The sequence below is a fragment of the Anas platyrhynchos genome, chromosome 16 (genome assembly GCF_047663525.1).
Source record: "Anas platyrhynchos isolate ZD024472 breed Pekin duck chromosome 16, IASCAAS_PekinDuck_T2T, whole genome shotgun sequence".
Lineage (NCBI taxonomy): Eukaryota > Metazoa > Chordata > Aves > Anseriformes > Anatidae > Anas > Anas platyrhynchos.
Window position 1 is genome coordinate 6,258,682 of NC_092602.1, and position 27,389 is coordinate 6,286,070.

The window sequence follows — 27,389 nt, forward strand, 5'->3', positions numbered from 1 at the left end:
ATAAAGCCCAGACCTCAGGTATTGAATTTCCCTGATCAAAGTACAACCAGTGTGGGACACAGCAATCTCCACTAAACAGGGGAGCTTGGGAAAGCTCGTAAACGGAGTAAAAGAAATACACATACACACACGCACTCACAAGATGGTGCAATCAATTGGTAGAACAATCACGTGTGAAATATTACTGGCTCCTTAAAGTGCTGGTTCTGGGATTTACTGCAGTGTATTAATCTGCTATGCTTAATGCATTGACCTTTCACCCCTAGCAATTCAGTAGACGGTGCTTGAATTGCCAGAAGCTAATACAATGGATTAGGAGCAGAAAGAGCCCACCATATTGAAGTGTCAGGGCAGCCCTAAACCAGATGACCGCTAACGTCTCCATCCTTCATAAGAGATAGTGCTAGACAACGTGGCTACCACAGAAGGCCTGTATTGACAGCAGAATTTCTGGAAAGGGAGACAGAGAAATAAAGGCTTGTTATAAAACAATAGAAAAGGACAGTCTTGTGACTGAGTCACAAGGCAGGGATTTAGAAGAATTTGTTTTATTCCATGCAGTCATTCTCTCCTTATGTATGACCTCAGGCAAGACAATTCACTTCTTAGCATCCTGTCTTTCCTATCTGTAAAATTGTGGTAGTGGCACTTAGCAATTTTTCCCAGGGGCAGTGGGGAAGCTTTGTTCATTGACATTCAAAGGGCATTTGAGGATGACAGGAGGAAGTGTTATATATTAATGCAAAATAGTATGATATTAAATTCATTAAATATATATGTACAGAGAAGAGAACAGAACTGGACCTCCCCTAACATAAACGTTAGAGAAAACTTGATCATTAATCTAAAAGCTTTCTATTGAAAGTGGTATGTTAATTTGAACCAAAAAGCTCAGATCTAAAAATACGTGATACGTGGACTTGCAGAAACGTGTAGAAATAACTGATAGGAAGAGCAGTGCAGAATCAACAATGATGAGATAGTCAAATGTCCTTTTCCTGCTACCTCGGTCACTCTAAACCTCCACATTTCACGTATGCAAAGCCCTCTGGAATTCAATTTCCAATGGTAACTCGTCAGTGCTATCTTTATTCCATATAATTTAACAAACAGTTATACAGTACTACTTAATTCTAGAGGAGGGTCCAAAAACCTCATAAAGGAGATTATTCTTTTATAAGTAATTGCTATCAAATACTATTAAATTCTGAATAGCGTTAAGCCCCCTCCACCCGCCTGCACAGGCACTCTCATTTAGGATTAAGGCAACTGTTATTTGATTTGTTTTACATCAATTCAAAATAAATTAGGCTGACCTGAATTAAGGCCTCTTCAATACTCAGGAAGAGTGTCTACACAAGGATTTACTACGCTTTAATTAGTCCACTTCAAAAGTTAATTTGGATATTTTTTCCTGATGTACTCACAAGTACCATAGAGTGCATATGTCATATTTTATAAGATGGCTCAGAATCTAGAGCAAGGGAAAGAGCTCTGAAAATACCTGGATTTTCTGCTTCTACGAGCATACTAGTGCTGCTGTGTACTCCTGGTGTATACTTAAGTAATGGTAGGATTCACTTCATCTAACTTCAGTTGTCTAAAGTTAGGTTTCTAGTTTAGTTTTGTTGCCTAGATTAAGTCAATAGAAAGAGATAAGCAGCCCTAAAAGATGATAAAACCATCCTGGTATGCCTCTTTGACACTGCCATTATACAATTGCTTTAAGTCAATGTAGGAGCAAGCTGTCCACAAAAAGTTCACCTCATATTCCCTTGTCCCTAGCTGCATGTTTTGCCATCTCCTTTGTGCCAGCAGGCATTCATACAGCTCCGTAACTAATTGTGTCGGGAAAGTGATCCAAGTAAAACCAAATCTGAATAACAATAACAACAAGAGAGAGAAAAGATTAGTTACAGAAGAGTCAGTACACGATGACTTAGGAAGGCTTAATTTTGATTGTGCAACCATATCCTAAAAAAGCAGGATGAATTGTTTTTCAGATATATTTCTTTCACTCTACCAATTAAACAGGGAGCTTTGCCAGATAGTTTATAGCAAACACCTAACTTTCAGGCAATTGAAGAGAAAAACCTAACCCCAAGAAATACCTGTGCAAGCCCCTATGAATGCAAATAGGTCTGAGTTTCTGAGCAATATTTATATCTCATGCCCTGTGGTTAAACATCTTTCTTCAGTTTTTCACAGCAAGCTTTGGCAAAGACAAGTGGAAACACTGTCTGTCTTCTTTTCAGTGCCCAATCTATGCTACCTTACAGGTACCTGAGTTTTGGAAAGTCCTCAGAGACCACCCACAAAAACAACTCATTAAAGGTTATGTAGGGTGCTCAAAACTGCTAATCATGTTTGAAACTCTTGGCCCTATACAAAAGGTGTTACATTCATGCAAATTATTTTATTTTTTTTTTTTATAATATAGAAATATGTACACTTTAAGCCAGCTGTGTGAATATTAAGAAATAATCTTTATCTGAGCAACGCTGCTGATCGTGTGACAAATGGATCAGACAACACACTGTGCATTTCAAGAACATCTTGACTCAAAACATCACTGCCAAAAGGCCTGAGTGCTCAGCTTGAATGGCTTTGAAACCAGAGCCCTTCAAACCATAATTCAAGGACTTGGGAGTAGCAAAGGGCAGAAGAGATGAATGGCATAACAGCCGAGAACAGATCTGAGAAGAAGGGATGTCATAGGGCTGCAAGGGACAGTTGGGGAATTTCTTTGCCTCGGTGGGTTGTGGGCCCTCGTGCTCACTGCCTGACATCAGCCACTTGGAATGCCAGTAATATAACACCCCTGCGACACTCGCTGCTCCTGCCGTACAGTTTTATTGCCCTGCTTCCACTCTCTCTGGTTTATATCGGATTGTGTTTTCCAAAGACAGGCAATAAAGAGGGGAGGAGGGGAAGGGGGATTTATAGCCTGCTAAACTAAACTTCCCTGGACTTGCTGTCCTCTGTCCCAGCCTTCCTCTTGCTACCCTGACTGGTCTGCAGGAACAGCGCTTATAGCAAGGTCTCAGGAGTGTGAAGGACGAGGCTTGTCAGAGGCTCACTTGGGCTCTCTTCTTGGGAGGTCAGAGAGCATGCACCGGTCATCTGCTAGCTTGGTTACTTCAATGCATCAGGCAGCGTGCCGTGCTTTTATAGAAAAGCATGCAGGCTTTTTCACGTGCTAATAATCTTATGAGCAACCTTGAAGGGTGTACTTAAAATTTACCACACGAGACTCTCGCTGTGGAAGGATTGTGGAACAAGTTAAGACTTAGAAAAATCTGGCTTCATGCAGGCATCTTTAGTACTTCTGCTTCTGTGAAATGATTGTCAAGGTCCCTCTGCCTCATAAGATTTAATGTCAAGGTTAGGCTTGTTGCCTGTGTGATTTCAAGCATGTTATGATAGTACAATGTGGCTTGGGATCTTCATAATATAGATCTAACTGAGCTGGAAGGTTTTACAATCTGAAGATGAAACATTTGGCTAGTGCTGATGAGAACAACCAAAGCACAACTGTGTCACTGTTAGTTGTCCCATTACATGGTCCATAAGGTGTATGATGTGAATACATGCAGCTGGAAACAAGGACGACCGTGGTTTTCTCAGACAGTGCTGTTCCTGCAAGTAGCTACAATCCTGAAAGACTGTGATTAGGCATATCTACTTTGTGACAGGTGTAACGATGGTGTAGTGTGACTTTGACATGCTCTATAAATACAGGGGGTGAGGAAGGGAATGTGGGAGGGGGATGGGATTTAGATCCAAGGACAGGAGAACCATTTCCACATAGCAAATAGTTAGCGAAATGCTCACTTAAGGCAGAAGTCTAAAACAATGACTTTTATCAGTGGACAGTTCCTCAACCTCCTGTGCTGTTCACATATTTCAAAACATGCAGCCTCTGACAGTATTTTCTGAGAGATGGGGTATATAAACTCCTCCCTACTGAATTTCTAGTGTAATGTGGTTTGAGGCTGAGAGAGAACGAGTATAAAGCAATTTTGTGAATTGAATGTAAAACAATGTTGTGAATCAAGTCATTGCATGCGGAGAAGTGTGGCAGCTAAGTGAGGAGACAGACAGACAAACACCAGTAAAACGCAAGCACATGCCACCATGTAAACAGTGAAATTACCATGTGCTCCACTATCCTGTGATAAAACTGTCAAGTATCTCTCAACTGCCCATCACTGACAGAAATTTTAACCTAGCTCTTACTAGTATGATCTCACAGTGCCAGGTGTTCCCTTCTAGTCTCCCACTCACTCCTTTCTGACCACCTCCACCTTTGACAGGGCTGCAGCGGGTAAGCCAAACACACCAGCATGTAACCACCAAGCAGGGGAAGGTATTGCCTCAGCTTCTCTAGAGCAGTTTAATGAGTAGTGATGGGCTGAAATGTGAGATGATGAATGGACTCGGCAAGGAATTTGTGAAACCATGCTGTTCAGATTGTTTAAGGCAGTGTTGAATGAAGGACAATGGGAAACGCTGTCCTGTGGGGAGCAATTCAGCAATGGTAGAGATGTACATAAAGTAGTCTGATGGGACTTTTATGTTTCTATGACTGAAAGACGTGACACAGCTTCTAAGTCCACGTCAGCTGCACACCACTCGACTTGCCAGATGATACCAATGAAAGGTTAGAAAGTTTTGTTTGTTTGTTTGTTTTTCCTTTTTCTGTCATGAACCAAAATGGCATTGTGCTCAATAGTGTATTAGCAGAAGCCAGCCAAAGGACCTGGAACTTTGCTCTCAGAACAATTTTAGGTTTTGCAATATGGTGTGTATTACTTTCAGGGGAAACTTGGTTTCAGCTCAGTATGAGGATTGCTGTGTACAAGAATGGAACGGAAAAATCTGTTTCTGGACACTGGGTACTTCTTCCATTGCATTTGTAAGCTCAGCCTATTTTTTCTCATAGAAAGCAGATAAATTGCTCAAGCTTTTCTTCTCTTGTTTTGTTTGTTTGTTTAAAAGAGGTAGCAATTCCTTGTAAATGGACTCCCTTTAGGTCTTGAAAGGAGATTGCTTCTCAGGTCAAGCTGTTATGTTTTCATACTTTATTATCCAGTCTAAGGAGAACAAAACATGAGGGGAGGGAAAAGGAAAATCTGACGTTTGGAAAATGTTATCAGTCTTTCTCAGCCCCTTCTCCTTACCCTCAGGAAATCGCTTATCTCTTCCTTAGCCATAGGGACAAGATCTTTGTGTATTTTGTACTTAAAATTTACCAGCACCTGTATACTTTCACTAGTCCCTTTTCTTCTTGCTTACTAGTCAAATCTTTGTTTCTGTCCAGCTGTCACCTGCCTGGACAGGTCAAAGCTGTTAAGGACAGAGGTTTGGAGCTAGTGGGGAAAGGGTTGAAAGGCCAGGATTGCCTTTATGCAAAGATACCTCTTTTGCAGATGATGAGGTGAAATTCAGGAAGCTTATGATACCAAATCAAGTGGAATGTCTGTGTGAACTCAGTGAGAGAAATCATCTATTAGAAAGGTAGCAGAAAGATACATGAAACAAATGGCCTGAAGTTACACCAAAGGAGGTTTAGGTTGGATATTAGGAAAGATTTCTTTACTGGAAGGGTTGTGAGGTATTAGAACAGGCTGCCCAGGGAAGTGGTTGAGTCACCATCCCTACAGGACTTCAGAAAACACATAGATGTAGAGCATAGTGACGTGGTTTAATGGTGGACTTGGCAGTGTTAGGTTAAAGTTTGGACAAGGTGATAGAAATGACATTTCTATCCAGCCATGTACCTATCCAACAGTTTTTACTGCACCCCTTTCATTACAGTAGCATGCGATCACATTTAACATACAGTAAGCCTGGATACAAATAAATGCATTATCTTCCCTCCTTCTATATCAAGGTTTTAACTTACTTTGGAAAAGCTGTATATCTTCTGTTTTGACACAAATGCCATAAGGCTCATGGTCAATGTGATTGATTGTGGCGGTAAGTTATACAGTTACAAACAATGACTTTTGACAACATGATCATCACCCATGAACTTTACAAAATCAGTCTTATTAGCAAGATGAAGTCCATCATCAAAACAGGCCTTTCTTTTTCTATTCAAAAAAAAAAAAAAAGGATTATCTTCTCTTCTGTCTTAATGCATTTGGATTTTATGGCCAAACGTGAAGCTAATTCCAGAAGCAAAGACTGTGCCTTCAGCCTGAAGGCACCAGTACCTATGCATTTTAGAAAATTTCTGGAATTAAGAGTGTTGTGATAAAGGAAAAGAAGATTTTTAGTTTTACATTATCTAAGCAATATATAGAGCTCTGCAATCAATACCTTAGGTGCACATGAAACTGTGGGCAATAAATTTGCTAGAGTTCCTCATGAGCAGCAGGCTTCTGGAAACCAGTTTTCCAGTAGTGTAATTTAATCATAGAATGGCTTGTGTTGGAAGGGACCTTACAGACCATTCAGTTTCAGTCCCCTGCTGGGATGCCATCCAGTTGATCAGGTTGCCCAGGGCTTCATCCAGCCTGACCTTGAGCACCTTCAGGGATAAGGCATCCATGACCTCTCTGGGCAACCTGTACCAGTGCCTCACCACCCTCTGAATGAAGAATTTCATCCTAACAGCTAATCAAAATCTCCCCTCTTTTAGTGTAAAACCATTCCCCCTTGTCCTATCATTATCTGCCTGTGTAAAAAGTTGCTTTTTTTTTTTTTTTTTTATAAGCCCTCTTTAAGTATTGAAAGGCTGCAATGTCCAAAGGTTCTGGGTTTAACCGGGAAGGAATCTATTTTGTGCTGCTATGAAGAGTAGTAAGAGACTTTGGATGTCTTTAAAGACTGGAACTCCATCAATATTCATATTCACATTCAGTCTTCCCAAAATTGTATTCTAGTATTCTCTATGATGCATCACACATGCCAGGCTAGAAGCTGCATCCAAAACTCTCCAAAATCCAGTGAAAAACAAACTGAGTATCCTGGATAGGGCTTACCTTTTGTTGAAATGATAGGTCATGCTATATGCAAGCATGCCACAAGTTATCTCTAAAGACAACTTCGTCTGTCTTACAGACAGATAAGCAAAGACTGCAGAGGAATAATTCACCTGTACTCCTTTTAGAAGAGATCCAGCATAAACTGGCCAAGGAGTTGTTTTCATGTTAGTTCCTGGAAGAGCAAGTAACTAATCTTGACACTTCTAATTAAACTGCCATTTCTTTCTTATTTAGCCATAGCACATCTGTTCAGGACTTCTTAAATTTTCTCTGTTCAGGGGGACAATATGAGATAAAGGCACAATTTACACTCCAGAATTATGAATTATGCAGAATTCAACTTCCTCTCTATTCTGAAAAATATCTCTTAACATATCTCTGCAGAGATGCCTAACAAACACTCTGCTCTTTAAACAGTTATGGAACTTCAGCCTGCCTTGAATGCTGCCAGGGTTTCACATAGAGCTTTGGAATACATGAATTACCTCATCACACCCTTCCAGGTTTTCAGTAGATAAATCCGATATAAACATCACTCCTGCTTTCATATTTTTATTTCCTGATTGTGCTGCATTTTATCTAATGCATTTAACAATGACTTCATCTGAAATATTTCTGATGGAATAATGAAAACAAAACCTGGATCCCCTCCTCCTCTATTTCTGCTGCTTATTAACCCAAGGTGATTTAGGACGTCCTTGAGCCGTACAGCAAGAAATTTATTTCAGGAGCTGTGTGCTTAGGGACATGTGGAAGAGGTTATTTATTCTAGAGAGCCATCCAGCAATGATGATGTCATAGGAACCAGCAAAATACCATATCAACTTGGTTAGTTCGCTACCAAATCATTGCCTACAGTTTCCTATATCTGGTGGCACCTGCTGATATACAGGGTGCCTGAATATAATTGGCGTATATATTGCTTAAATTTTATAAATGCTTAAAAATAACTTTTGTTACTTTATTGTTGGGCTATTTTAAACCCATGCAAGTAAACTTTTGCAGTTTTATTTGCAACAGAAAAAGGCCTATTGTAAACAAGTCCCATCTCGATCCAAAGTGAAACAGCTCAGTCATGGCAGGCTGAACTCCCATGCAACTCTTTGCTTCCCTTGTGTATACAAATGACAGATCTGTGAATCAAGAAAGTACTCCATATATAAGACATTTTTCTGTAAAGCCCTACCCAGAAGCAGCTGAGTTTGAAGAAATTCTGCCCCATTACTGAGGCCTTTTTCAGAACTACTTCTAAAACTCATGGCTTCCTCCTCAGACTGTCAGCAGTCAAAGTTTGCTCTTGGTTCTGAGGCAACACACATTGGTAAAAACTATCTAAGGTAACAAGTAGATACAATCACTTCACTACAGCTGGTCTAGTTATGACTTGCCAAATACCAAGTAGTGAAGAATCCCAGGCTTATTTGGTAGAACAGCATAGAACCACAGAAAACAGGGCAGGAAAGAACCCTAAAAGGTCATCTAAACCATCTCCTGCCACAGGACTTTTATACTTGTAGCGTTCCTTGATGGGGAGTCAAGGAATGGGTTAGGGTAGTGTTTTTTTACAGGCTGAGCTACAGGTTCCTTATACAAACTTCAGGAAATTATTTCAACACAGCATAAACAAAGCACTATATTTCCTCTCTCTCATATGGGTATTTAGTAGCTTAAATGCTGTCAGTAAAGGCTGTAGTACCTCTGCCTTGCTGGATTAGAATGCATATGATTACTGAAGCTGCCTGAAGTATTTATTTCTCATGTTTTTACTCTTTGGGGATTTGATTCTGGGGGACTTAAGTCTATAGGAAGATTGTGTATGACTGAGTACTGAATTGGGTCCTTTATAGTAAGGAGCTATTTGCAAGTGGATTGTGACATTCTGAAATACCACATTATGCATTATTACTTGTAAATGTCGGTGTGCAATATTCCTCATTGCAAATAATTCATAACTTGCCTGCTGTGAATATCCCATCTGCAAATTCACCCAAAGTGGGTTAGTTACAAGATTCAGGTGATGTGAATACCGTACCCTCACTGGTTACCAAGCAGCACATTCCAAGTATGTTATGAACTGTACCATTCAGCATGTGCTTTCTGAAAACATTCAGATATTAAATTCTCCCTGTGTAGATACTGTGCTATATAACTTGAAAATTCATCAGTCTGTAGAGTATCCTGCTAGGTTGAAATCCATAATTTGTTCAAAATTCTATGTTATATTCAAATAAATATTTCTCAACAGTTATATTAAGTACAGGGTTCTCTGTTACAGAGGTGGTCAGAATGTTATTGAGACATAATGGGAGCAATGGGTGTGAAATAACTCTTTGCTACCTGAGAGCCTGGGAAGGAAACAAGATAACGAGTGTAAAGAAGGACCATGATTTCAGTACAAGGATGGGTAGGTCCCATTCTGTTGCTGTTGCCTTAACAAGTTCAGTTGGCATTGCATGCAGATCTACATTCCAGAAGTGGTCCCACTGGTCTTTGTATATTTCTGTTTTAATTTATACTGATCTTTCCTTTATATCTCTTTCACTAGGATGTTATGGGCAATCACTGATATCAGACCTCTATCTAGGCAAGCACATCATTTTAACATAGTCTTTCCCATGTTATTGTCTATGGAAGCTCTTCCTTAATTCTTTATCTTTTCCCTAAAATGCAGTGTTGCCTACCAATTGCTCTTCTCCATTCCCTTAACATAAAGCCAAGAAAGCAGATTCAAAGTACCTGTGCAACAGGACAATGTCATACCTGGGAAACAATTTGGCTCCTCTCCTACATCTTTCATTCTTGTTTTTATAGGTTTTCTCCTATGCCAGTTCGTAATCTATCATTCCTTCTCTCTTTCACTTCTTATTTCCTTCATGGATCACAATCTTTCCTATATCTGCTACAGACTTCTTAAGGCGTCCGTGTGCAGTTCAAGGGTCCCATTAACAACAGGGATTGTTTGTATGACCTAATTAGATTTCCACAGAGGCAGCCTTAATTGGCCCTTTTGGTTTTTTGGATTGTCCGCAAAGTAATAGTGCAATGGCAGTGTTCATTTTGCTTGGCAGTATCAGGCCATATATCACATCCTTTTCCTTCCAGTCCTTCAAATAAGCTTGTCTCATTCTTATTTTGGTTTCAAATTATAGATTATAAATTTCACTTCTCTCCACTTTTCTCTATAATTTGACCCCCAGCTGTTGAAACTACTTCAAGTGATTCCCCCTGCCCACCGTCTACCCCCATTGCTAACGGTTTCATATGAAAGACAGCCCTAGCTTTAGGAACAAATGACGTCCCTCAGACCAGCTGTGTCTAATAAAAACCCAACCTCCAACTCTCACTTCCAGTCCTCTAAAGGACAAAATTGATTTGAAAGTGCTGACGATAAGATACATGGGAATACAAAATCTCCTTCAGTCAACAAACCAGAGCTGTGCAGTGTGACATCATTGTATCCAAAAGAAATGTTGCTGTCAGTTTCTCCATTGCCCTGTAACTAGAAGTTATTACAGTTGTCCTGTACGAATGATGTTTGTTCATTTAATTTAGCCTTCTTCTAGTCTGACCACAGCTATTTTCATTCCTGTAGAGCCATAATGAACATTAGATCAATTTTGTGAAAAACACTTGCTAGTATTGGATGACCACTTGAAACAATATATTTTTTGAAACTGCAGAGTACCTAAACAGGGGAAACAAGATTACACTGTGCTAGAAACGACCCTGCAACACTTGTTGCACACACAAACAAGACTAGCAGGTGACACCAGCCTATATTACTTACTTTTGCACTCTGGATGTCCTGGCAACCAGACGAAAGGTTTCCTGTATCTGGCTGTGTGGCTGAATACAGATGTATCTGCGAGCAGACAGGGTTTCAAATCACTCCATTGCTTGGGAAACCTAAAAAGAGGACAGAGATGATCATTTTGGCTGAGTATTCAAAGACCCTCTGTATCCCTTTCTCTACCTATCATCAGCCAAAGCAGGGTATTTCTGCAATACTTATTGCTGAAGGCAAAAGCAGTAACTTGAATCTCCCCTTTTCTTTTTTCCTGGTGCTCATTGGAGATTTATTCTGTTTGGCAACTCTCAACCTCTATGAAAACCTTCATCCCTCTCTCTCTCCTCACCCTTTTCTCTATTCTACATGGATGGCTTTAGAGTTTTTTGTTTGTTTGTTTGTTTCTGGACATTTGATTGAGAACACTCTCTAGAACTCAGATAAGTAATGTTTTCATGAGATTTCTAGTATATCTGAGTCTTTGCTAATTTAGAAATACCTCTTTTCATTTGTCATTTAGTTCTATTTCATCCTTTAATCCCCAAGTGAAGCTGGAACCTAACAACTACTTATGAATTGAAAAAAAAAAAAAAGCCTGAAATCTCTTTTAAAGTTCAGAAGAGATGTCTTTTTTTTTTTTTTTTTTTTTTTTTTATTTAATGACATGAGGAGATTTAACTGCAAAATTAATGTCTTTGTTACTACTACACAGTGAAAAAATTTTGATGACCAGAAGGAACATAAGTATCCATGCTCTATTCAAATTTCAAATAAAGGCTGCTCCTGCACATTCCCATGTTTCACTTTGGGCCTGATTCTGCAGATACAGCCATTCTGTGTCACTGAAAACTCTATAATTTCAATTTTCAGTGGGAGTCAAGATTATTTATCACCTTCCAGGAAGTTCTGAAGAGCTTACAGAAGTGAAAATTTAACCACACACAGGTCAATAGTATAGGCAAGGAGGCTGGAAAATCACGAGCTTCCTCATAGCTGCCAACATGCATGGTTCGTGCAGTGAGCCACAGAAATCCTGGAGAGAGAAAATCAGTTTGCTTCTTCCTGAAACTGCTCCCTGCAGAATATTTTGGAGAATTTTGTACAATGTAATTACAAATGACTGTAATGACAGGGCCTCTGCTTGTTCCACTGGAAGACTGTTTCACTATCTAACAGATCTCATCGTTCAGAAATGTTTCTGGTGCTCAGCTAAAATTTAATAACATCTTGTCATTAATCAGTCGCAGTCTCGCTTTGCTTTGTTGTGTCATTTAAGTGACTCTGGTTCTTTGGAGGATACAGCTCTGCAACAATGTAGAATTACGTACCCTGTGATATGGGAAATGAAGTACTGGGAGTAGGAACAGTTCATAGAAGTACTGTTATTTGTAGTTAGCTCTGAATATCTGCAGAAGTATGTAACTTCCGTAAAACAGATATGTTGACATCTTTATATGATTGTATATGTTGACAAACCATCATTTGGGCAGGGAATTTGCTCCAACCCAAAAAAGACCGCTTGCAACTGAATAGGTTTCAGAACTCAGCCTGTCTGTTTCTTGGTTGCATGCTACAAATTTGATTTAGCAAAGTAAAATGATTTGATGTTACGATACTGAAAATGATTTTGTGGAGTTGTTCTTTGCAATAGAGGCTTCCACAGATGAAATTCTACTGTTAATCCTATATAGCTGGGATAGCAAATCTGTATTTCAGCTGATAGGTAGTATTATTCTGCAGAGCAGAGGCTATTTCCTGGGCCTTTACAAGTATTTTTGTTTAATAATGTTGAGAATGGTGTTTTCATATCATAATTGGCTTATTTCCAAAATATTTGCAAGTCTTGATAACTGCACAGCACAGTGGTATGTAATGCATAAGCAATCATCCAGAACTCAAAAACTAGGCACCTCAACTGTTTCCAAAGGCAGCTACCTTGCATTTCTGTCTCTCTTGAAAAATTCACACAGAAGTCTCTTACCAGACATCCTCGCTGTTCTACATCAACTGAAAAAACCTACCCCATGATATTCTGTATCACTTCCTTGGTCCAGTCACTGCACAATACATTAATCTCTTCATAGGATTTTCATCCTGAATGCTTACAGGTGATGCCTACCATGCCAGCCACTAGCACATCCTAGCATAACATTAAACATTTTAAAGATTCTTGGAATTTCTTAAAAGAGAATATCCAGATGTTTTGATGATAATACACTGCAGCACCCAGTGATGGCCCCCAATTTTTTACAGAAATTGCCTCAATTACCTATTGTATTTTTGCTTTATTTCAACAAACGTGGCAATATCCGCTATGATTTTAGTCCTGGCAAACTATCTCATGAGGAAGCATCTTAATTGTTTTCCCCTCAGTTTCTCTCCTTATTGTGGTCTGAATACTTCAGTCTTGCTCTTCCCAGTGTAGACGAGGAGGAACTCCACTGAAACCAACACAACAATGAACAGAGAGAGAAAACAGGCCCTTGTTCTTTCTGCTTCACGGTGGATCACTCCACAAGCCAGGAGTGAGTTTAACAGAACGCCTTGAGGTTGGATTTGCTTTTTGGAATTAATCGTCCCTATCGGTCCCCAGTGGAAGAAGCGGGGCTGCCAGTAGTTAATGCACTGCTGCTGGCTCAGGATCTGCCTTTGGCTGCCTGTGCTTCTCCAGAGCCAAAGGCAGTCGGCTCAGCTGGCCTAGGGAGAGGGCAGGACAGCAAGAGCCACCCCTAGCTCCTAGCTGAGGTTGAGCCAAGCCTTGTACAGGGCTCTGTAAGTCAGCAGAACCCCACAGGTCACACTTGGGAGTGTCTCTGTGTCACACAAAGTCATCTACGTGACTTTTTTTCCCCCTTCAGCTTGGCACTTTGTCCCCTCCCGGCATGGTGGACAGCCTGACGGTGTTTTAAAGGAGTATTTGCTCCTCATCCTGACAGGACAAACCACCCCCGGTGCCCGGACAGGCACTGAGGGGCTCCTGGCAGTGTGGGGGGCTAAGTACCCGGTCGAGGAGCAGCGAGCCTGCCCTCACCTACTCACACAACCCCTAGGAGCGAGCCGGGTGAGCCGTCTCTTTTCTGCCGGAGCCCTCTATCCCCGCACGCTGCTTAGGAGCCAGCAGGTGGCGGGGAGGGACGGGAGGACACGGAGGCGTTAAGCGAGGGCGAAGCGGCCATCGTGCGATGCTGAGGGGCGGAGGGATTCCTGCGGCGCCGCGTGGAGGTGAAGGGACCCTGAGCGGCACGCGCTGAGTGAGAGGCGCGAAGGAGCTGTGGCGCGGAAGGGTACGGAGAGCGGTGAGGCAGCCCTGAGGCGGCCCTGAGGCGCCGAGGTTCTGGAGGGCACGAAATGGCGGCGGGGTGGCCCTGAGGCGACCACGAGCTGGCCCTGAGGCACTTAGGGCTGCATTTAGGTACGCAGATGGCTGCCAGAAAGGATGCGCACAGATGTGGGCCGCTGGATTGGAGTGGGGATGAGGCACTGTGGAGGTCTTCAAGGGGCATAGCTTTCCTTGAGGAGCTGCATGCGGTGAGTATGTGCTGAAGGATGACTTCAGAAAGGGGTGTGGGGAAGGTGGGGTTATGTGTTTTGTTCTGTGAAGCGTGTTAAAAAATGACCTGATGGTTTTTGTTGTGCTATTTCAGAATCAACAAAACAAAACAATAAAAAAACTTAAGGTTCCTTTTCTCTGAAGCCTATATTTCTAATATTAAGTATATTTTTACTTAAGAAGGTGGACAGCTTTTATAAAAATGTTGTTTTTTTGTTTTTTTTTTTCAGCAGGTTCATGTTTTTCAGGTAACATGTTTTGCTCCTGTTTCCCTTCCTGTGCTCTGTGTCCTGGGACAAAGTTTTACTTCAGGGCTAGTGCATCTGGTGACACACATCTGCCTAGCTGTGTGCAGGACTGGCATGGCCTGTGCACAGATGGAAACCTGTGAATATGCACCACTGTAAATATGTTCTAGGGCTGTACAGTGACAGAGTGAGGCTCCAAGGGGCTCAGTGTCTGTGAGACGTAGGCTGGAAATGAATATTTCACATGGTGAAACATTAAACAGTGGGAGCCAGGTGAGAGGAGCAGAAGGTGATGAGAAGCTTGAGGGGTTCGGCAAGACAGGTGTGACAGAAAATTATTCTTAGAAGCCTGACGCATGTCATGTATCTTCTTTGAATCCTAGTCCAGGTAATATCGTCGTTTATACCTCAGTTATCTACCATTTGAATGGCGAGTGAAGCTTTGGTAGCTATTTATGTGTTAACCACAAAGGATTTGTCACTATAAATTAACTAATAGAGCTGTAACGCTGAACTTTTGGAGTGTGTCACAACTTCTGTTGTGAAAGAAGCATTTGTTGCCATAGTTCATAACAATTTCCCACTCCCCAAAATAAACTACGTAAGCAATTTTTTTTTCTCATTTGAAATGCATCCCCATTAGGGTGACGGGGGGGCTGTCTACACCTAGACACTATAAATATGCACATGAAACTTAAGTGTAGGCAAGTTTTCCATCCGAAAATATCACTGAGTTCTTGTGCAAGCTCTGAAATTTTTCAAAACACATTGTTTTGAAAAGATAAATTAACCTTCTTTTTATGGCCACTGGAATTTTTGTCTAAATAGGATAACAATGCAATTTCCAATGAGAAACTGTAATGTGAGAATACTGAAAGAAATGAAAATTGCTGAAAGCCTGGTGTTTTCTTCTGGTTTCCCAAACAAATGTAGTTTTGTTATCAGAGGCTTTTTAACAAAAACAGTAGTTTAAAAAAAAGAAAAACACAACAATATCTATATGGAAATTGTTACAGTTTTCTCTTGTGCTTTAACTTTTGGTAAACGTTTCTCTGATTTGTTCAGATTTAGACTACCCAGATATGCCAACAGAATTTCATTTAAATTCTGGTTTGTGTGTAGTTGCAAACTGCATGAGTTGATTTAAAGCCTTTAAAAAATAGTGTTAATTTGGCCCAAATATTTGCTACTCTGTAACTAAAATTCCTGCTTTATTCCTATTTTTAAGATGGAAAATGTCAGGGAGATAAGTACTTTCGTAACATAGAGGCTGTGCACAATGTTGACAACAGCCATTGGTGGCCTCTGCTGGGAATTGTTCCCAACTAAATGGTAGCACTGCTGGTTGACTAGGCTTGAATGGCATCCACAAATGAAGGGCATCACATCAGTTGGTAGGTGAGTGAGCACCTGGCATTTGTAGTTTATGCTCAGACTAAGACTAAGCTTATAGACTGATGATTGCATTCTGGTGATCTTTGCTGGAAGAGTTTGATGTTGACATAGGCTACTGCCACATGGCTCTTGCTGTGAACCATGTGGCTGTCAGCTCATTCGGAGGCAGAGCTTTACCACTCTCCTACACTGTGTCTCCTGCCACGAGTGCCTGAGAGTAGAATAGGTCCTGTGTGCTGCTGTGCTGAGGCAACCACAGTGCCCTACAGAGTTTCACATGTTCTACTGATTATCCAGCACACTTAAACTTTGAGTTATAAGGGTGACCCCAGCCAGTTGGCTGAAAAAATATATTTGACATCATTGAAAATGTATGCTGCTGCTGAAGCATGGATTTTAATTTGAGGAAAATGTCGGCCATAATCTAGCATACATTAAAAAATATATCTTTTTATTTCCATATGGGTCACGTTAAGGAAAATATTAAAAAAATAAAAAAAGCCAACTCTATTATATGAAGTCTCATTAAAGCAGCCTGGAAAAGTTTAGCCAATTTACAGGCTATACATCTTAATCTCCCCAAATTACAGGAACGATAGAAAAACGGGTGGCAGAGAGGAAAAGCGGGACCAGCAGAACCTGGCTTGGGGCCAAACAATGGATCAAGTAGCCCGTGCTTTCACTTGACTGCTACCCCTTGTTACTTAAAGAAAAGAAAGGATTTTCAAAGAAAGACCTTGAAGTGGCAAAGTATGGAGGGTACTTCCTTTGCCAGATTGAAGCTGAGACCGAAGCTTGGTTACTTTAACATGTTGCCTTGCCCCAGCTCTTTGGTATCTAGAGTGATAGATTTAAGAGGACAAAAAAAATATCTGCAATTGTGTTCTCTCTGTTCTAGAGTAAAATGGGGGAAATGGAGGGCGTATGATGGCAATGGGATACAAGTGATACTAATACACGAGGGAATATCTTATAGCTCAGGAATATAAGGTACTAAAAACACATCTTTCTGTTTATCTGACTGTTGGGATATGTATTCAAGAACTTTTTTTTTCTTCTGTAGCTCTTAGCAGGCAGGTGTTGTTAAGTGAAAAAATGTCTCTGCCATCTTGGACAGCATCTGCAGAAAATCTAAAGTTAGAATGAGTATATGGGTGCTAAAGAACACAGGGACAAATAGTAAGAGGAAAAAGGAATGAAGCACTCAGACAAAATAGCAGAGAAGTAATTGTCATCACTGAAATCAGTGTTGTACGGGTGGGAAAGCTACCTGATTATCTCTTCCACTACTGTTTGTGGGGATCTACTCAAACGGCAAAAGATAGTATATGAAATTGGGAAAAATCCTCATTGCCTTCTGTGTTGGTTTAGCAGACCATACGCTTCAGAAAGCATCAAAAAGAGGAAAAGTATCCTGACATGAATTACTGGATAAGTAGCCACGAAGGGAACAAATCTGAATAGCAGAAGGACAAGGAGAGAAGCTAGAAGATCTTGAGTGTTTCTGAATCAGCCTGATATTAGCTGAGGCTGGCTTAATGTATCTGAGAAATAATGTAGGAATATAAGGTCTAGGAACATATGAAGTTGGTATAAATATTTTTTTTTCTTTTTTTCCCCTGTGGTAAGAATTCACAACTGCAATGTGGACCAAAAATGTGTGGCAGAAATCAATTGTTTGTTCCCACTGTATGTCTGATTACAGCTGGCCAACCTCATCTCTTATTTCTGCAGTACCTAGAAAGCACACTGGTAGCAAGCAGGCTAGCTACCAAAGCAGACAGAGATACTCCACGTTTACTTCATTGCCCTTTCAAGATGATTGTATGTGTGCCAATATTAACCTGTGCTTATGGATTCCTCACCTACGAAATCACAACTGTCCGACAAAGCAGTTCAGTACTGTTTTGGGAAGACTGTCTCACTGAACTATCTATTTTATGCTTTTAGATCAAGGTATCTACTGCAGGAGTTTTTGCTGGAGATAGGTTTGGTTTTTGTTTTCATTGTGTTATTGTTATTAATTTTTATTTAATTTTTATTTTCAGTGCTCTGGTAGGCAGTCTTCACTATGACATTCCATGGGCTGAATCTTGAAATCTTCTGTTCCTGCCTTCCTATTTCTTGAGCCCTCTGGCCAGGGATTGCCCCATTATTGATGTAACAACCAAAGGGAGGGGTTACTTCACAGCAGACACTTTGTGTGGCCAGCTCTGGCTTGTTTGAGGAGTTTCCTGCTGACTTGTTTGCTGGAGGAAACTTACAGCTTGGCAAATAAGTTGCGCAGCCTGCTTTCTTGTGTATTTGAGAGCATTTTTTTGCATGCATGTATGGCTGTTTGCGATGCCCTACCTATTTCTGTTGCGTAGAACTTTGAAACATTGCCTGTGGGGGCTAAGGCATTTTGTGTGCTTTTTGTGTGAAATGGGTCTTACAGTATGTGGTAACGTTAATATGGGCGTGTCCTGAAGGCAAGTTTATTAATACATCTAGAGATAATGGCCTTGGCAATATCTTGAAGCATCCTGCTCCATTAAATTATAGACTCTGTGGAGACAAAGAGATTAGGGAGAGCAAGGAAGATTATTCCATGCAACAAAATATCATCGTAATTTGCTAGTCTTAAAAACTTCACAGAATTAAGTGAGAAAAGCTAGATGCCTTAATTATGCTGAAGTTCCTATTGCTAGAACTGATGTACGATTGGCTCCACCTTACCAGGTTATAACCAAGATTACAGAAAGCAATATGTGTTTATGCAGTCATATCAGTAAAAATATTCAGAAGTGATCAGTGACACATGGAAAAAAAAAGCTATTATTGGCTTTGTAGAGGTCTGCTTGGAAAAGTAATAGTGAGTATTTTCTCCTGATAACCTTAATCTCTTCAGTCCCTGTTTATTTTCATGGCTTGTCTGCAAACAGACCATAGAATATCCTAACTATTCAACATTTTATGAATTCCTTTTATCATTGTAAATGCAAGTACTTCAAGACAGGGGCTATGACTTCTATGTTCCTACTACACTTTGTACAGTGACATCTTAGTCTGGTCTGAATTTGGCTGCCTGGACAATACTTTGTCAAGCAAAGTAACTTGTTATTTCTAACAAATGTTTTGGGGTTCCCTGTGTAATCCATCTTTTGCCATTTTCTTTTGTTGGAGTAAGTGTCTACGATGTTCTTGGAGTTTCAGCTGGATTTTCTTGACTTCCGTAGTTCCTCTGGCTGTTCATGTTGTACAGCTTGACTTAGGGCTTAGTGATTTTGATTTGAACTGACTTCCTACCACCTCCCCTCTGGTAGGCTGACAGACTTCGCAGACTCCTACCGATTAAGTTTACTTTTCTGTAGTTAATTTCACTTCCCATTATTATTCCTTCAGATGTTTCTGAATGTCTGAGGTATAAGTCTGATCAAAGTTTTCTGACAAAAGGAAAAATTGTTGCTTGTGTGTTTATTAGCATCTGCACTGAAGAAGCGAAGACTGTGATGTATTTTTTTGAGCTAGCAGGAAGAGGTGTGATGCTACTTATCTTCTCTATGTTTTCTTCCGTTTTAACTTTTTTTTTGCCTTTTTTTTTTTTTCTTCTCTTTAAAAGTGCTCTCAGACAACCTGTAATTGTGTAGGTGCATGGTTGAGAGCAGTGCTAGGGAATAAAGTCACTGAAATTCCCCCATTAAAGTACTTCAAAGTCCATTCTCAGTATGGAGTTTCTGGTATGTAGCTGTCCTTCAGGGTGACTTGACTGAGGTAGTCACCACATCACAGCTTCTACCTCTTAGTTTTGAAATTCCCAGTGAATACAGAGCTGGTCAGTGTTGTCAATTTCAAAATCAATCTGCATATAGACTTCACTGTACTATCTCTGGTATTTTATGACTGTTAAATCTTTTATCTTTTGGTAAAATGGACCTATATTACAAACACCTATCCTGTCTAATATGTGACTAAGTGTGCCACCAGGGCATGCTAGCTCGGGGAGTCTGGCCACACTTCTACGTGGGAAGTGCAGGAGGTACTTTCTTTATCTCTGCTGTCCCCAGCATTACAGGAGAAGTTGCTTTTCCACACTTGAAAGATTCTCTAGAATACGCGTGCCAGATTTTTACAGATGAGCCATACAGAATGAAATGCTTATCTTTCACTGAAAATCACCGTGAGCTGGATAGCTGACTCTCAGTGGCTTTTGAAAGATTGTAGTCATGAGGCAGATTAAGGAAGAATCAGGACAGTGCTATCTGCACAGCTTTCAGAGTTCTCAGAGCAGTGGAGAAAGTGTGATTGGAGTGGTATTGTTTGTGACTGGTGCCAGCCCTTTGAGCATACATGTACTTATATTATCTGCACATAGACATTCAAGAAAACAATATTAAGGGATTCAAATTTTTCTTTTTCATTCTGTAGTTGAAACAAACTCCATTTAAGGAATGTGGAAGAGCACCATCTCAGGTTATAATTGCTTTATGAGGTTCTTTACCCTCTGTAGGTTAGCTCTAACTCTAAATTATAGCTACAGGAGGAGGAAAGTGATAGAAAAAGAAGGAAAGAAATATCTATTTAACGGTATTACACTGACTGTTACATGTTAGCAGGTTCTATTATTCACCTGTATATATTATAAAAATTGTTTCAGTTGCTTTTTTTGTGGATCATTTATGTGAAGTAGGTGTTCAGTCCTTATTTTAATTTTTCAGATTCCTCTATAAAGAGTGTGGTTGACACTGCAAAACTGAAGTCTCTTGGAGAAAAAGGTTCTTTGTTGGAACCTTTTCTAATTTTGAGGCAACTTTCTCTGAAGGAATGAGTTCAAGTTTGGGGCTCAGGAGCCATGATGTCTGATCCTGTCTCATCAAGCGCTTTGTGTATGGCATAGGACAAGTCCTTTTGCCTTGGTTTTTGCTCTTCACTGCTCAAGCCTAGGAATAGACATACTTTACAAAGTAAGATACCTGGTCGTTAGACGAAAACAACAGATATGTGTTAGTTAAGATTCTTGTTACTTTAAACTCCCCATATTTTTTGGGGGGGAGATAAGGGAACTTCCACAACTTTCTGACTGTATTGTCCTTGTCAAGCACTACTGGTGCACAGAAAGCTTTGAAGAACAGGTAATATTGTTCACCTTCTGCTCAAGTTCTTTGTCCACAGTATAACCATGCGGTGGTACACCATCTTGGAGCAGAGTGGGACTGTAAGAATACGGAGACTGCTTACACCAGGACATTGGGTTTTTATTTCATTATTGTAAAGAAAACTCTTTATTACAGACCATTGGTCCTTACCAGTACAGCACACTTGATTTATCTTACTTGGAGCTCCTGAAATCTTCTGTCATACTAATACTAACTGTTCTCTTCTTTCCCTATTGAGCGTCACAGCAAGACAATGCAGACTATGCATATGATCTGTGATAGTGTTGCTTGAGCGTTTATGAAACAAGAGCAAGAAAAGTAGGTGCTGATAAACGTGTGTGTATGTATATACATAAATAAGTACGTGCATAGTAGAAAGGGGGAATTTTTAAAGACCTGGAATTCTTTTCTGTACGTGTTATATTAGCTACTGAATAGCAATACATTTACTCTATTCTGTGTGAAACTCCAAAAGCTGTTTAATGGGAATCTTGGCTGTTCCCTTGGACTGCAAGTTGAAAGGGAAGAAATGTCTTAATCTGTAAGTTGAACGCTGAGCCCATATGCATGGGCATATAAAATGGGCAACGTTTCCCTAAGCAGGAACGATATCACAATGAGAAAAACTGGTGTACTGTCCAAAGACAAGCCTTCTGTTCATGTAGGAGGGAAGTTCATCAGTTCCCTGACGTGGAAACCTGTGTCTTTTGCAGTACTGATACAGATAACACCACAACATGGCTATGTTTACGTTGATCTTGTTTTGCTCCACAATGGGGATGACAACGTGTCATTCTTACTCAGCCCAACAACATGTTCCAGCAAAAGAGGCTGATTAGTGTATTCTTCCGCACTTCTGCAAGGGAGGAAGAAAGGAGGTGAGTGTCTGTCCTCCTGTCTTTACCTCTGTTGTAGAGATACTCCAATCAAATGCAGAGCATTTAAGTCTGGTATTTCAGTAAAATCTGATATAATTTCTCTTCTGCTGCTGAACCGTGTGGCTACACACAGGCCTAATGATTCCAAATTTGCTGCTATGTAGAGTACTGTTTATTGATCAGGTAGCATGTGTGGGGTGCTAGAGCATGTTCTCTGTTTCTGTCTGACAAGAGTGAGTCATAGTCCCTGAGTCTTTTCTCCATAAACTGATGATACTTGAAAATTAAAACATTAATTTTTAAATGAGCCTGATCTTGAGAGGCATAGAGCTACCCATCCTGGTAGATCTGTATTTCCATATCTGATCATGCCTGATGACTTATATTTGGCATCATTAGTAACACATGATAAAAACACGTTTACAGCTCAGAGGTCTACATTTGGCTTTTTTCTTTGTCCATTATGCTCTTTACTAGCCTCCTCATCTATCTGATGGCTGACCAGTTATTCTCTATTCAAAAGAGGGATGGAAGAAGGAAAAATCTGGTGCCCAATCCTGAAAAATGCTATCTGCTCAGCTCTGAGGAAGCCCCTTGGATGCTAAAAAGGTGATATGGTAGTTATGAGAACAAAGAATTTCCATGGCACACTTTTCAATTCAATCTCAACGTTTGAAGAAGTCAGTTCATTAGTTTTACCAGAAATTATTATTCAGAACTAGATGATCGTCCCTTCCATCTCAAACCATTCTATGATTCTGTGACTTATTAAAAGTGATTAATAGGATAAAAATTAATAGGGTAAAATTAAAGTTCAGAATTCTGAGTATGTATTAGTGGACTTGTGTATGCCTTAAACGTATAGATGCTTTTGAAAATTTGATCTCTCAATACAACCTCTCTGATCCTCTGTCTTGCTTCTCTAGAATGTAAAGTTCTTCTAGAAGTAGAAGCCACTACTAGATATATTTTCATGGTGTACAAGAATACCAGACTTGATTTTTTTTTTCAGTTCTTGAATGCCTGTCATGTTGTTATACAGCAGTCTTTTGAACTGACCTTTTACAAGATCTCTGGGGTATGCAGCTTGGGCACCAAGTCCACGCAGAGCAAACTTGTTCTTGGATGCCCATAATCTCTGAAGCAGTTGTGCAGGCCTTCAACTGGAGCTAAATTGGCAGGGCTTCTGGGGCCAGTGCTAAAAGGAGACAAAAGCAACTCAGTCTGTCATGTAACAGTGGAATAACCTTAGGTAGTGCTGCGAGATAGCAGGTAGAGGACGTCTTTGTGCTGTGCTAATGCTGGGAAGTTAGCCTAGGAGTTAGGCATATAGCTCCTGAGAGCTTCTGGAAAGCAAGACGAGTGAGTTTGCTTTCTTACTTTTTTTTTTTTTTTTTTTGTTAAAGTTGATTCTCTCTTCTACTTTATCCCCCTCCTTCCCCCTCTGCTCCCTAAGCCTGCTTTTGATTTGGTTTTATTGGCTAGTGAAAGGAATCATTTACTAGTCAAGGGCCAAGCAGTGACAAAGGAATGCAGGTAAATTAGTTTCAGTTCCTATTTCTCCCCGTCTTTCTCCTTTGGAATTTGAGCTGTAGAAAATAAAGTCTTTTCACCCATTTCCCCCCCCACCCCGGCCCCAAGCCTTCTTCTAAAAGGATTTCCCCCTCCCCTGTAAACCTCTTTCAAGAACTTCTTTTTTGTGTCTAAGAAAACCCCATTAAAGTACCTAAAATGTCAAGGTGTATGACACATTCAATGAAATCCGACTGAAATGCATTAAAAAAAAAGGCTTTTTGCATGCACATTAAAAATGCAGAAATTAACTGCAAGTGCCATAAAGCTTGTTTTAATGAATAACTATGTACATACTAGAAAGTTTTACATGGACATATATCATGCTTCAAATGCTAAAATATAGTTAAAGTTTAAACATTTTGCTGAAGAAAATATGCAAAAGAACTTGCAGAGAATCAACACGGAGAAAACCTGTGTGTTCAGTCTTTCATCACTCAGTATTATTGAATTATTAAGCACTAAACTAATAGTAGTAGCAGTCAAACTGTCCATTCCCTTTTTCTTTCGTTTTCTTTTTTATTTTTTTTTTTTGCTTTTTTCAATTCTTTCTTTTGGAAAACTGTGCTTTCTCTTAGACGAAATGCTTCAAGTGTACCCGAGTGTTTCTGAACAGTACTCTTATGCAAATATCATCAGAAACTCGGGGCCTTCTTTTGTGAATTGCATTGGTGCCCTTTGTATTTAAAGTAATCCAAAATGCTAACGATGTTAAGTAGTATAATGTGTTGCGTAGTATACATGACAGAAAATTGTCTGTTTTTCTTTGATAGCTATTCCTGTTATTTCCATATTTTTTATCATAGAAATAATAACGATTTATGTTTTTTTTAACCACGCAAAGAAGTTGCTTATTCAGACTTTGCCATCTTCATAATTAGATGCACTTTGTCTTTTCATGCACAACTCAAACCTGAAGTACTAAAGAACTCAGTTATGTCTAGATAACAGGAAGGTTTTGGACAGCAGCTGGAGGAAGCCAGGAAATGTAAGTTAAGGTTGGTATTCCCTAGTTACTCCACACAGTTTTAAGTCAGTTTTGTGGGAAGAAGCACAATGATGAGAGAAGTAAGAACACAGCATTAGTTCTAAGACTGTTTCCTGGGTTTTGTTGGCTTGTATCATAACCTTAATAAAAATCTTCATTTCCTCAAAGAGGGGGATTTTTCCAGAAAGTAGTAACACATACAAACATTTTTTACACATAAGACCAGAACACTGGCAATTGGGAAAATGAACCTGAACTTGAGAATAATTTCTTAGAAAAATCTCCTGTCAGCTCTCTTTAAGCTGCTTTGTAATTTCCCACCAGTATTTAAATGACTGGTAGCAATCAAAGAATTTCTTCTCCCGATGGCCCAGTATTTTCATTCAAATGCATGATAAAGGTCTTCTTTACAAATTATTTCCAGGGGTCGGCATTTCAGCCTGCTTTTGCTCTATTTAGAGCCCCTGGGGTCAGTTTCTTGTCTCACAGCAGATTTAGGAAGTAGGGAAACTTGCTCGAAAGCTGAGCAGTCCGATGGTCTGAGTGAGTGAATTTGATAAGAATAAGATCAGTTGTCTCCTTACCAGAGCAATGATTTGGTTAGAGCCAGATGCTGTTGTAATGATTTGGAAGAAGTGTGCAAGAAATTGGGATTTTACTTGTGCAAGAACTGAAGGGACAGGGTGCTTGTTCCTTGCTTAGTATGGAAGAATAATTTGGATAGTGTTCTCAAGACGGTGTTTGTGTATATATGTACTTAATGATTGTCAAACTGTAGTGGCTTTTATCTGACGTACTTGGTCCTTTCTACTGCATGATTTTGTCAACAGAATTTGAAACACTGTGACGTGCACACATTTATAACTTCACTTGCAAGACAGACATCCATTGATTGTATATTAAACCTTGTTTAAAGTCCTACAGACTATTGAAAAAGTGTTACTGTAAGTGTAAATTGATGTTTTGCATTGACCTTTCCTATGTAGCTTGTTGTACAATATTTGTATTTCCCATTCTGAGACATTATTATTATGCAGATACATTTTACACAGCATTTTGTTGAAATATGAAACAAACTTAAGAACATCACTTATTTAATGCACTTTTTTTTTTTTTTAAGGAAAAAAAGTATGCTCTAGAGGAAAAAACCTGCTAGAATTATCAAAATCACAGGAAAATATCCTACATTGTGACTGAACCTAGTATTCTCTTTACCATTGACAATGAATGTCTGTGTGCTGGTGGTTTAAAGAAAAAAATTACGTAGTCACACTTCTTGCTGAAGTGAACTTGTAGTATATACTTCCACAGGGAAAGAAAGAAATGGTTTGGGATGGGAGAGTTCACACAATATTAAGAAAAACACTGAAGGCAATAACTTTGAAATTATATAATGATAGTAAGTGTGGAATATGTTGGACCAAATTTGAAATTAGTTGTATGTCTTAAATTGTTGAAACATTATAATGAAGTCTTTCCATCTCTGTAGCAATTTTTGTCAAAGAAAAAAACAAAACAAAAAACAAATGGATCAAAAGTATCTTAATGTCTCAAAATATCATGATTAGTTTTGTCGTGCATCCACAGAGATACTTTCCATAGTGAATTGTGTGTTTTAATGAAGCAAAAAACTAGATCCATAATCTACCATGCTTTGGATAGTCTTAGTACACAAAAAGTAACTATTTTTCACCACTTTGAAACCAAACAAAAATAATTAATTTAATAATAAAGATAATTTGATCAGTATGTAATTACCAGCTTTCTAAAATTCGTACTGAGTAAAAACAAACACAAATATGACAGACTTTTATGTAATGTGAACTCTTTACCCGCTTGAGTTTATTGATACCACTAAAGGAAAGAGTTTAAAAAATTGTGGGAAGCCTATGATGATAATGGTTAAATTGTCAGGAAAAAAAAAAAATCAGTTTGTTCACGAAAACTTTAAACAAGTCTATGCAGTTCTCTGTGCGCTCGCACACCTGAGCAGTTCAGACCCATAGGAGGTAAGTCTTGCTGAAGTAGCCAAAGTCAGACCCCGACTAAAGTGGATTTAAAGTTGAATATTTTTCATTTTTTTAAAACTGTTTGAAATAACTAAGCAGTTATTCTCTACCCTCTTCCCAGTCCAGCTGTGAGCAGCAAAGATCCTGAGCGTTTGAAAATTTCCCTTCCGTTCTGTCTGGAGAGCTGCAAAAGAAAGGCAAGGTAAGGAGGGCGAGGCTGGGGAGGCAGCGCTGCCGCCTCTGGCCTCCAGGGGGCACTGTGACACCACGAACTCTCGCCAAACCTGGGACTGGTTTAAGGGCTCGTTTCAACGACAACAAAAAATCGAACTTTGAAATCCTTTTTGTCTTCAGATGTTCCAAACCAGTATTCCAGCAAAGGAAATGAAAAAGGGAAACTAAACGAGCTTTCCCCCTCCCGCCTCTCTCTGGTTTCTATTTGTAATACTTTATTTCTACAACAAGCTCAAACCACTAGAAAGGCAAAAAAAAAAAAAAACACAAAAAAAAACAAAATATGAATTTTTCCTTTTTCTTTTCACTGTAAACTCTGTAAAAACAATAAAAAAAATTCTGGTCTATATTAGATGGCCTGTTTCTTGTTTCTTCTTATTCCTCTTTTTTCTTTTTGTTATGCTCACTGAGCTGTTTGCATTTTAATTTTGGAGGAGGAGGGAAAAGAGGAAATAATCTTTTGTAGAAATACACAGTAATTACCAGTTGGACTAAAGTGGAGGCAGCAATTGATGGCATAAAATGGTTATGTTTTATGTCAAAATACTTCCAAATGGCAGAAAATTGTACTGGAGTTAGTAGTAAGAAGCTGCATAGA

At 39.6% G+C, this 27,389-nt stretch overlaps 2 long non-coding RNA genes across 2 annotated transcripts in view; one reads left to right on the plus strand and one right to left on the minus strand.

Moving 5' to 3' along the window:
* The window catches only part of LOC139998824 (uncharacterized), a 74,737-nt gene extending 60,435 nt beyond the window's left edge, over positions 1 to 14,302 (minus strand). The window contains exons 1-2 of the long non-coding RNA XR_011803820.1: positions 13,814 to 14,302; positions 10,783 to 10,901 (exon numbers count right to left, since the gene is read on the minus strand). This is a non-coding gene — a long non-coding RNA (uncharacterized lncRNA). The remainder of the gene's footprint in view (positions 1 to 10,782; positions 10,902 to 13,813) is intronic.
* LOC106015783 (uncharacterized) overlaps positions 1 to 27,389 on the plus strand; it is a 121,977-nt gene that overhangs the window by 42,317 nt on the left and 52,271 nt on the right. The window contains exon 2 of the long non-coding RNA XR_002400253.4: positions 26,679 to 26,759. This is a non-coding gene — a long non-coding RNA (uncharacterized lncRNA). The remainder of the gene's footprint in view (positions 1 to 26,678; positions 26,760 to 27,389) is intronic.